The sequence below is a fragment of the Pieris napi genome, chromosome 7 (assembly GCF_905475465.1).
Source record: "Pieris napi chromosome 7, ilPieNapi1.2, whole genome shotgun sequence".
NCBI lineage: Eukaryota > Metazoa > Arthropoda > Insecta > Lepidoptera > Pieridae > Pieris > Pieris napi.
Genome location: NC_062240.1, coordinates 6,411,011 through 6,423,630, shown reverse-complemented (window position 1 = coordinate 6,423,630; position 12,620 = coordinate 6,411,011). Strand labels below are relative to the sequence as shown.

General features: G+C 33.6%; 1 protein-coding gene across 6 annotated transcripts in view; it reads right to left on the bottom strand.

Moving 5' to 3' along the window:
* LOC125050841 (nuclear factor of activated T-cells 5) overlaps window positions 1–12,620 on the bottom strand; it is a 73,583-nt gene that overhangs the window by 35,466 nt on the left and 25,497 nt on the right. Inside the window, exon 1 of one of the 6 annotated variants that reach the window (XM_047650891.1) lies at window positions 11,123–11,230. The exons of the other annotated variants lie outside the window; for them this stretch is intronic. The gene's annotated coding sequence lies outside the window, so the exon portion shown is untranslated. Of the gene's footprint in view, window positions 1–11,122; window positions 11,231–12,620 lie in introns of those variants that run through there. 6 annotated transcript variants of the gene reach the window in all.

Sequence of the window (12,620 nt, the reverse complement as noted above, 5' to 3'; positions counted from 1 at the left end):
ACATAAGTTCCAAATAAGCTATTTATTACTTATTGGCAGGATAAACACTTGCGTTTCACGACTGTCAGATAGCGCTAATCGTCACATAAAGTCCATCATAAGTTATGAGTCCGATGAATGTCAAATAGCACAATTTATCTTCCAAATAATTTATGTGTTGCATAGCTATTTGGTACTTTATCCATACATTGTGAAACACACCCTAAATGACTTTCAATGGCATATGTATGTTTCTAAATAAATAATTATTGTAATAAAACTTTTGCAACAGATTTAGGTTTTTAGTTTCCCGCAGAAGGGAAAAGCGTTTGAAATCTTTTGTTGATGATGAAAGATGTTTTATTTAAACAATTTAATAGATATTCGTTTGTTTTAAAGGAATTCGAGTGAGAGGCTCTTTTATTACAACTATTTGATTTAGGTTTAATTGCCAGAGAGGTTTTTAGAAGGATTAGTACAAAATATTCATACACAAAGTTGCGATGGCATACATATATTGATAACGATAAGTAGGTCAAGAACTTCTCATAATCTTGAGTATAATTAACATTTAACTTATTTTTTCTAATTAGTTATGATTAAAATATCCATAATTATCCACTAAAAATTAATTATCTTTGCCTCATAACATAATATCTAATAACAAATTCGCAGACATCAAATTCATGGTTATCACAGTTCATAAAAAAACTCATCGATAAAATACTGATAAATAAAAAGAAACTAATGATGAACTTAATAGCGCCTCACGTGTTGAGGCACGCGGGCTATTTCTTTAAAACTGGTTAAGAAATCTCGCTCGCCAGTTATCTCACGCGGAAATAAGACGTACACTTGAGGCCGTCATGGCGGTTGCAACGTTTAATACTTACACGGTAAATAACCACCGATTACATTAAGTAAATTGCCCCTGGGTATGAATATGGGACAATTGCAAAGAACAAATTGTCTCGGCAGAAGACCAGATTTTTAATGATTCTGCCTTAGTCAACGTGGAGACTGAGTACCAGTGGCGTAACAATAGGGTGGCAGGGCTGGCAAAATGCCACGGGCCCCCGACCCAAGAGGGTCCCTGCCCAAGAGATATTATGTTCTATGGATGAATGTGAAGTCTCCAATACGCATTGAACTACCGTGGGGACTACAGACCATTCCCTCTCGCCTAAGAGAGGAGGCCTATGAACATTACTGGGAGATATACAAGGTGTAATTGAGTACACTGTAAATCTCAAAGTTTATAAAAATTAAACTGAGTACAACGTGACGATTTTTACTGATAGGGACCCATCAAAAGAGTTTGCCACGGGCCCCATGTGGTATAGATACGCCACTGATAAGTACAGCAAACTGCGTCATATAATTAGGCTTGTTAATGTAAAACATTTTTTAATATCTTGTTTTATCATGTCTCTGCACTAAACTCATTGAAATGCCGTGCTGTGGTCACTAGGTTAGTCTAGCATTGCGTCTATACACTTCTTCTTTCTTATATTTGTTTGAATTGTCGAACATTTGTCTGATAGTAAATGTTTTATTTAAGACTATAAAATATAACGCGAGACGGCACAATACAAGTAAACAATGTTTCAACCAGAATTAATTATCAAACAATTTGTGTTTAGAAACCGAAACCAAATAGCTTGATTGACACGTTTCATGCGGCATATGAAGCGCTGTGTACACACTGAGAATTCCAGTAAAATAAGGGCAATTGTAGTCTATAATCTGTGGTACAATAGACGCTCAATCCGGAGGTTCGGCTGTCTAAAGATAAATAATAGCAGATTTTTTTAAAATACAATCATGTTTATAGTAAAATCAAGCAAATACTATACTATAATATTTTTTGTTTTTATACATGCCGATCTACTTATGATATTTGCCTTTTGGTTACAATAAATGGACCATCGTTTGAAAGTAGCACACATAACCACTATATTTAAACATTAAAGGTAGTGCCAGACTTAAGTCTGTGGCCGTAACTAAGTAAGCAATGTAGGGCTATCTAATGACACACATATATACAGATTCTCAAATAAAGAAGTCTTGATTATAATCTATGGCGGCGCGGTGACGAAGTAAATGCATTTTGTGACTTCAAACACTTTAGTCTTTATAAACAAAAAGTTCTCTTTCGAGTTTCTTTTATATTTAAATGTAATTATTAAAATCTGATCTATAATTATAATTGATGTTAAATATGACGCGTCTAACTTAATATTTGTGATATTTACACTATATTTAATATAATTTTGATTAATAGCAGAGATTGTATGTAGTGCGTACTGACCCTAACTAGTGGACCTGATTTGCTAATTAACGTCCATTGTATACCTAGCTTTATATTTATGCTTGCAAAACACGTTCCTTCTAACTTGTTTCTTTTTTAGTACTAAAACCTAGTAAGTATAGAAAGTAAAAAAGTTATTTGAAGGATGCAAAAAAGGTTTGTCAAATCACCCCCAGTGTACACGAGGCCAACTCTAAACTTTTGGTCCGAATAAATAAATCTAAAAATTATAGGTAGAAGAAAATATTATTATTACAACTCAACTATTAGTCAACTGCGGCGTAGCGTAATTCATACATGTACAAATTTCCTAAAAATTACCCTTTCTCGCTGCTCCTCTCTTCGAAGACCCTCCCCTTAAAGCCACATCAGAACAGCCAGCATTAGAATACTAGGCGTTGGTATATCGAACGCCGTCCATTCGCGGTAATTTGGAAGGAAAGTCTAAAGGAGGGGCCACTGCTTCCAACGTAGAGCGTACCAATTCTTAAAAGGCCGACTACGAACTTGTGAGCGTTCTGGCATTGTAAGTGTCCATGGGCGGCGGTGTCAGTTAACATCAGTTATACCTCCTGCCCGTTAGCCACCTGTTAATAAAAAAATCGTTGCAAATAATGCAATCAAGCAATTATAGTCACTAATTGCTTGAACAACAGCATATAATGGCTTGAATACAAAAGTGTCGGTGAATGGCGCTCAAGACAGCATACTGGTATCTCTGATTACATACCAAGCCAATATTATGTAGAAAGTTGCCTATGAATATAAAATCGACCGTTTTTCTTGTCCGGTGAAATTTGCTTTAAGCGAAATGAAAACCTGTTTCAGTTCTTCTATTTTCTAAGGAGTTTTCCTTTTCCTTTATTGATTAACTTTTCAATATTTTTGGTCCATATCCTAATCACACATCAAACACAAAAATAGTATACAATTCATCTGACAATTGATATTGAGGACCGTAAAAACAGATAAAGAACACATCGAAAAGTCCGTTTTTATAATTAAAATTTATTCGTAAATAATAGTTTTATTTTGGTTTAGAGCGACTAAAGCAATTGAGTACGAATATAAACTGACCGGTTCTATCAATTACACAATAATTCAGGACAAATGCAAATTAAGTTGTACAATGGCCTAAAATGGTCTAAAAATACAGATTTTGTATTTATACGCGAATCCTTTCATGGATTTGAAAGAACCGATAATGTGACATTAAACTTCTCTAGATAATTAATATAAAACAAACAATATGTTATAACGGTTCACCTAAGCAATTAATTTAAAATTCAACAAATAGGTGGAGCCTTTGATTCAATACGAATGAAATTGCGGGATTTGTATGCTAGCTGGGCACTGATTTTAATTTTTTTGATGAATTATATGCTGCTGTGGGTTATGTAATATCAATAATTGAATTATTAATGTTTGAATGTTTTGTTATTAATAATTTTCAAAATGCTTTGAAACCTATTGTTACCGTCATCTAGCTAAACAAATTAACGCACTAAAGTATGTAGACGATCATAGAAGATTCTCGGTAGTTCCGTGTCGGTAACCATAGTTACGTAAAACACATTGGTCCACATTTTATAATAAGCCTATCAACACCAATCTTAATTTAGTAATACATGTTAAATTGCCCTGGCAACAGTAGCTCACGCTTTTCTGTATTTTCCCCACGAGAGGCGTCCTTGCCAACCCCCTATGCCCGGCAACAGGTGGGAGGGAAGGAGAAACAGTGGGGGCAACAACTGAATGGGCAATCCACTTCTTATTTCACGGCCATTCCATTATCTACGTTTGATAGCATTTACTGTAAGTACATTGCCTGAATAAATATTCTAAAAAATTACGTATTTATACTTTGTTTATTTAATAAATGTCTATCAATATTGACTAATATGTCCGTGAGTAATTGAAGTAGGCCTAGTTGATAAATTAGAAATAGTCTTTTTCACAAGAACCAATTATATATAATAACAATAAAAGCCTTCAAATCGTAAATTCGTACTGCGTATTAACAATAACGAAACCAAGGAGAGGCAGCAGGCTGTTTTGAAGCTTAACTAAAATATAAGGAATATTTTAAGGAATTTATACTTACGTTTGTTATGGAAGAGCTGGGAACCCTGACATAGGTATTTCTTACTTAAAAGCGTCCCAAATCATACACATTGTAATGCATATGTACTTAAAATGAAAAAAAAAAACTAAAAGAACACTTCGTATTACGTATGAATTTGGCAGCGATGCGTAGGCATTTGCAAACAATCTTAGATGCCAAAAAGAAATGACTATTTCTGCATTTTTAATCGATTTCTCTGCTTAATTATTTTTTTGTATTATTTGAGAGGTTAACAGCTATAGTTCGTAACTTCGTGAGTTTTCTAGATGTGTTGCGCGTGATGTTACAGTTGTCGTGGAGTGTAATATGGCTCGAAAATGTACTAGATTCGTAAAAGTAATTACACTTTTATTGGAAGCGTTCGAAGTCGATAAAGATTGCGCAATACAGCACTTGTAAGACGTTGATTGGTTATATTACTACAGGTTCTCCTTTCATTTTATACCACGGATTCCTATCAAAAAGCTGTAAGTATGGGCTATATACATGGGCATAGTCAATCCAGTGTCTGGAGTGCACCAAACCCAAAGCACAACGTCTCCATTTAGCCTAGCATTTATACTAAATATCTGTCCAGCCCTGCAATTCTGTAACTCACTTTTCGAACTCACACAGCGGTTTTCGCATCGGCGGTCGCTCTCAAATCAGTCGTGAAGCAGTCATTTTATGATTTGGCATTCTGAAAAGGTGGAAGCTTGTAGTTTATTGTTTATCAGAATGCCAAATCATAAAATGACTGCTTCACGACTGATTTGAGAGCGACCGCCGATGCGAAAACCGCTGTGTGAGTTCGAAAAGTGAGTTACAGAATCGCAGGGCAGTTCTATGAAAGTGTATTTTTACATCATACATACGTTTAAAAACATACATAGTTTAGAAATAGCACTATTAACTATTTGTCTCATATCTAGGTTAGTAAACATTAACGTTCTCCAGATTAAGATGAGCCAGGTCCGTAGGAGTTTAGTATGGATGCAAGCTCAAACCAGTATATCTACAGTCTCTTGATCTTGACCCAATTTCCACCCCTTTACTAATGTAGAATGCTCGGTAAGAAATACTAGCAGTTCATGTCATTCATCGTTTTATACCCTATTTGTTATCACACTGATACTTTAATTAACTATTTGAAATATATGTTTGACTAACAAACATTTATCAATAATGTATTGCTTTTTGACAGTTTTATCATGTCATAAGTGCACAGTCACAATCAGTAGACAATGAGTACGCAATGAGTTAGTTAAATTAATTTTTTTTATTCAATTGATTTGTCAATTGATAGCTTACGGCTTATTTTAGGTAATATGGTTGTGAGTATCCCCAAAATACTCAGTTGCTATATGTTGGTTTAAAGAAAGAGCATATGACAGCCGACAATCTATGGCATGTAGGACCACTGTTACTTTACTATAGAACTACATAAGAACCTGTACGTTTTACTTTTGCAACACAATTTAACGCAATACAAAACAACTTTCAAAATGTACCATATTCGTACTTTCACTATAAAGCTGATCAATTAAATAAAAAATGTTAACGATATAAAATAGTGACGTTAATTATGTTAATGCATTTATAAGGTTCCACAAGCAATATTAGAATTCCAAGCGGATTGGTGCTACTCCTCGCAACATCATCCATTACCGGCTTACATTCAACGATTTGAATAAATATTTTTTTATGGGTCAGGGATTAAACGATCGGATTACGTATTGACCGCACCACCTCAATACCACTTTAAAGGTGCATTGACATTAAATATGTTCATTGTGATTGCAAGTAAATTGGGCAACAAGGAATCCTGTCTGACCTTGCTGGAGTCCCGAGCCTAACAATATCCATACCACGGTAAGTTGCGGTAGTGATCATAAGATTATACTATATGCATACGTTGCATGGGCGGCGCTATGCAGCCCTTATCGATCGAGATAAGGAGGGCAATGAACTTACTGACGCGCGACGAGCAATTACTCTCCTATGGCTTGATATAAACGTCAAAGCGACGCCGGTCATAATTGTTTCAATAAATGGCAAACAATAAAGCTTTTGCATTCCATTTGAACTTTATGAAGCATGTCAGTGTTACGCTTTTATTTATTCATTCACACGTTGCATAGTTATATTATAGTTAAATCAGGCAACATACATGATAAGACAACGGGCGGCCATAGCGCTAACAAGCTATCTTTCAAGCAACCCTAGTGAGGAAACGGAAAAAAAGCAGAAAGAAGAAAAGAAGTGTGCAGTTGAACAATTTTATCAAGCAGATACTCATTCACGTCAGAGGTGCACGAGTCCGCTTAATCGAAAATAGGAAGAAGTCTGCGGAAATTGGAAAGATGTGTCAGAGCTTTTGAAGCGGCGTATAATTTGCGGCTGATTTCTTTTACACGACGAGCCCAGAACAACGTTTGGTCAAAGAAAACACCAAGGTTTTTAACAGTGTTACAGAGAGTCAAGGCCAAGCCGCTGATCTTGGCTTATCTCAATTCTTTACTCGCGAGAGGAAGTTTATCGAGTGTAGATTGAACTAAATTTAGAGGTCAACAGCATACAGGATAATAAGCAGATAGACGCGCTGTGAGAGAGTTGATGAAGATAAAACATAGAAGAGAAGTACGCCGCCCTGCGGAACACCAGTATCTACATTATTCCACTGACAATGGATTCCATTTATTTCAATACGCTAGTAACGACTGTAAATATATCTTTAAAACCAGTCTAACCAGCGGTGGAGAAATTTTATTTAGCGACGCAACCCAAGTAAAATTTAAAGGTCTACTGTATTGAAAGCATTGCTAAAGTCAAGCTGCGTGAGTACAGCGAGGTGCTTATTATCCATCCCTTAGTCGTCAGAACCCTTAACTACTGCAGAAGTCGTGATACATTAAACTGATCATTAAGGTTATATTATTATACTAGCAGACTCGGCCAAGCGTTGCTGTGGCTAAGGTTTTATAAGGTTCTATATTACATAGTGGTAACTTATTCAAGGGAAACGGTAGGAGAACACCAGTCATGGGAACCACCATGCTTTTTGGTGGTTATGCTATTAAATTGTAGCTTATGTGAAACGTTGGTACTTTCAACACAGCGCCATCTGTTAGAATTGTGACTATCAAATAATAAACAAATATTTTGCAATAAAAAAATTTTTTTGGGTATAAATTGAGATGTAAACTATCGTATCTTTTAATTTGGATCAAACTACACATGGTGTGTAAATTTGATTGAAATCGGTTCGGTAGTTTAGGAGTTCATAGCGGTCAAACAACGTGACACGTAATTTATATATATTAAGATTAAAATAATAATTCGCTAAATAAAGCTTTATAATACTAGTCATAGTATAGGAAGCATCCTTCCTGGTTTGAGTTGAGTTGCTATTACGGTTAAGAAATGTTTAAAATCTTATCAAGAAAGACACAGACTAAGTTTATTTTATATTTTACAAAACTAATTAAATTTAATCGAAACAAAAACTAAACTTAGTTATTACGTAGGATATCGAACAAATTTACAACAAGTTTACTAAAAAGACCAAACTGTCCAATATATTTGTACGCAGTGAGTGAACTGTCCAATATAATTATACGCAGTGAGTGAACCATTCACGGTCGAATGCTAAATCATTGTTCATTTTAATTATTATTAATTATTCAAATTATTGAATTGTAAACAATTTAGGATTATCGAATATAGGAAACACGCGAATTATAATAGCGGTTTGCCGGGTCATTTAACAAACAATTGTTTCGATAACAATGATAAGAAAGTTTGACCTATATTTTGACGCATTTAGATTTAGGTCAAACTGTAAAATAATACGCCAAGTAGTAATAATGTCAATAAGAATAATAACGATAAAATGACAACAATGCTGTCTGTTTCAGAGTTTTGGAGCGGCACATAAAAATAATTTAATTTGTTCTCTGAAAGATAGGACACAACCGAATTGTCAATATTTTTAGTTACGGAACTTAAATTATTCTATCTTAGAAGAACACCGTTTCAACTGCGCTGAGGGAAATAGCGTGCAGCAATTACCTGATCTGTTTTCCTCCCTTTAACCCTGCAATCTAATAAAAGTATTGTTCTAAGACGAATACCTATTTCATAAAAACAATCATATAATTGTACGAGCCTTGACTTTAATAAGTAAATGAAAGGGTTGTGAATCGTGACGCACTTACCCCGGTTTACCTTCATGACGAGAAAAACCCACAACTTATTATACAATCGATAATCAACCTTATAATTTACAACTAAAGTCGATATTTAATATGGAGCATCGCTAATTAATTCCTCGGTTAATTACATGGAACGCTGTTAGTCGATCGAGCGCACGAGTCGATAAATTGTATCGAAATAACAAGAATCGAGGTTGCGGTTTACAGTAATATTTTGAATTTGCATAATTTATCTCGTTTACGATGTCCTTTTATTTACGATATTAAGTGGTTAAACTTAAAATAAAAATACACTTAAGTTAAAAATTTTGAAAATAAAATAAATTGTTTACGATAAGTAAAACAGTACTTACTTAAAGTTAGTTATCTCAGAAACTAAATATATGAACTACATATATGACAGAGAAAGAAAAACCAATTAACGGAATATTGACTTGGTGAATTGGCTGCTATTTGAGCAATATACGTGATTTCCAGGAAAAATCCTTGACCATTGAACCGGAAATGAGAGGTACAATAATCGGATAGGGTATCAAGGGAATTGTCTTCATAATTACGTTATTAGAGTTGTATGTACAAAAATATATAAGAACAAATAATACAAAAAATAAAATTGTCAGTTCATTGGCATTTTAATATTAAATATCACAGAGGCAATCAAGAACGTTGTATCAATACATAAACAAATAATCGCTACCAGTTCGTAGACGTGCTACGAAATTTTTCGTTAAACTTGTGATGTTGACGAATAATTTCGTAGCACTTTGGGTTCTCTGAAAATGATTGATGATATATAATATTTTACGTAGAAAAAAAAACATTGATTGTTTTATGTTTTACGTGCGTAGTTAACTATAATATTTAACTATTCAAATTGGTCAAGCAAGTCATGGGTAAGTGGATACAGGTAACTTAAGTAGACGGCAAAGTTGTTAAATAGTATTTTTGCAGAAGCCAAATCTAGGGGTTTAATCTTTAGGCTATGGTTAGTAGAATATGTTAAGAACCTCTGATGAATGAATTTCAATGAATACATGATTTATGTATAAGACTTAGTTGTGGTTTCATCAAATTGCAAAAAAATAAAAAAACATACCTAGCAAATAAGAAAACGTATTAACTAGTTAGAAAACTGCTATTAAAACTAAGGTCCAAGTACGAAATTATACCCGTCTGATATACCTACGTCACAGTAACCAGAAACGCATGACTAAGACACTTTACATCCTGACTCGTTATTAATAGTGCATTACCACTAATCATTTCCGGTAGGAAAAATAAACATTTAAAAAAGAAAACAATAATTTATATTAAGATAATTACTATGTATTAGGTTACTTGACCCATACCCGGATCAGATCTACACTGTATAGATGGATCAGTGTCCCACACTGGGAAGCCATTTTGAAAAAGAATGAAATCTTTTGGTTTTAATAGTAATATTAGGGGCCTCATAGCCTAGCGGTCTTATTAAGTGGCAGCTAGGTGAGGGGTGCCGGGTTCGATTCCCGGTTCGAGGGCAAGTTTGAATTTAATTTAAATTTGTTCTCGGCCTTTGGGAGGGTTGTGCGGTACCGGGCGAGTGCCTAAAACCGCACATGTAGGACACGGTCGAATTTCTAAAGACTAGCACGAATTATAAAAAAAATCCTATACTTGACGCTGGCTAATGCACAAATCGTGCCAGAGCCATAAAAAAAATAGTAATATTTAAACAATCAGAGTAAGTACTATTTATTTGATTTTATCTTTAATCAAGGTCGTATTTCAAATGATAGACCAAGACTATCACAGTTAATAATGTGTAATTGATAACTTGATAAAATAATTTTATTCGCAAATTTTTACTAGCATCACAATTGGCCTAGGTTCTGTTATTGATAAATAAAGATATCAGATATATTATCTATTTAAAACATAGGGTAGGATTTATACATCACAATAAGTATTGTCCAAGGTTCAACTTATTTTAAGATATAGTTACAGACATTGTTGCTTTTTTATTTAACATATATATTTGCTTTATATTAAGTGGATTTCCGCTGATTTATGAAATATAAAATATTGTTATGGTAACTATGTGTATGTAGTCCCATTAATTAAGTAATTTTTTTTAAATAAATTTATTCGTATCGTTCGTTTAATTAAGACTAAGAAACTTTTTACTTTGTGTATAATATTCTTGTGACAGAACGGATAATCCAAATAAATGATAAATCAGTTAATATTACAAAATGCTATAGCTACAAAATATACTTTATAAAATATTGATTCTACATTGTCATTATATTCAAATTTGGCCATGCTGAAACCATCCATTAAGGAAATGAAGGTCAATTTGTTGTAATTTTGTTAATAGCAACGTAGGACGCGATTTCAGTTCAGTAACTGTAGTTACGGTATTTTGCAACAGAAAATTTTTACTATTGGTCAACTAAAAAACTTTATTTTATAAGTGAATTCTTATTACAACTTGCTTAGAAGAATACTAGAGAGAGTAAGAAAAGTACGTACTATTTATAGGCAAGCATACCAAGCTGTCAACTGTCAATCCAAAAACACAGATATCACAATATTATATACACTGCAGCCATGCACCATGCACCGGCGTCCGACGCTGACTGACTCAAGTAAACATTACATAAATTAATTGCAAAAAATTACGCGTTAACCGCACTAGTAGCACGTAGCGCATGACGCATTCAGGGTTGTCGCCTTGGACGACACATGACGTACAGGGTTTTTGCAAATTATAATTATTTCTTTTTTTAATTATTGCTTAAAGCCTAAAAAAGCACCAAGAAACCACTTACGTGTTGTATCCGTCTGTTGCAGGTTTGCGTAGGTTGTTTGGTAGGTACTTAAAATAATAAGTAGTTACAAGTAAATAAAAAATAGCCTTTAATCGAGTACTATAATTTAAGTTACATTAAGTTTATGTTATTATTATATTTAAAGTAAAGGCCTCCTCCAAATTCTTCTATCTACGTCTCATCTTCTATAATATTTTCCAATCTTTCCCCGCTTTCTCTTTTTTTTACCTTCCAGGTTTTGGGTGAGCACCCCCTACTTTTTCTGCACACAGAGCCATTTCAAGTAAGGATCTTTTCGATCATACTTCTGCCATCACAAACGCGGCCAGTATGACCAGCTCATTTCCACTTTACATTTTTTTGAGTGTGTTACCACTGCTGTTATTTTTGTAAAGCACTGTTTTTCACTTTGTCTTTAATTTTCCGAACATGCATGTTTTTTGTTGTCCTGTTTCATCATTTTATGAACAATTTTCTACAGATATGTTAGTTCCTTCCTTTAATCGCTGCTTAAATGTGTTTTACGTTTCAATTAGTTATTTAGAGATATCAGATCCTTTATATAATTTGTGATAATAGAACCTTTTTGATAATAACTATTTTTAGTCTTTAATTTAACAGCTATTAAGCTTTTCGTTAATAACATCTTAATTTGGTCATAAACGTAATTATTTTACAGACACAATAATTTCATTTAGATAACACATATATATATATATATGTACATATATGCTATTTTTTTTTAACGGTAACGACTTGCAGCCAAATCATATTTTTTGTAGGAATAAACATTTAGAAAAAAATATAAAAAGGTATATGAGACAGCCCTATGCTCTCACGGCAAACAGTGCGCTAAACCAACCATTCATCTCAATTACTGCTTCAGTAAGGTATATTACTTAGCTATGTACTTTACTTATCAAGAATATGTGAATTCATCCAAGTCGCATTTTAATTGCGATCCTTTTATTCCAAGAACTCGTAGTTAACCAGTATATTGTTTTAAAATATTGAAATACTTGAAGATATAAAAAAAATAATGAATACTATTGTGCATATTCTAGAATTATAAATCCTCTCGGATCGCTTTGAAAAAATCGCTAATGTAAGCGAACCAACGCTATTCGTTCATACTTTGATAATTGTAAATTAATGATTTTTTCTCGAATACGTCTTTATATTACAAAAAAGCTTTAATT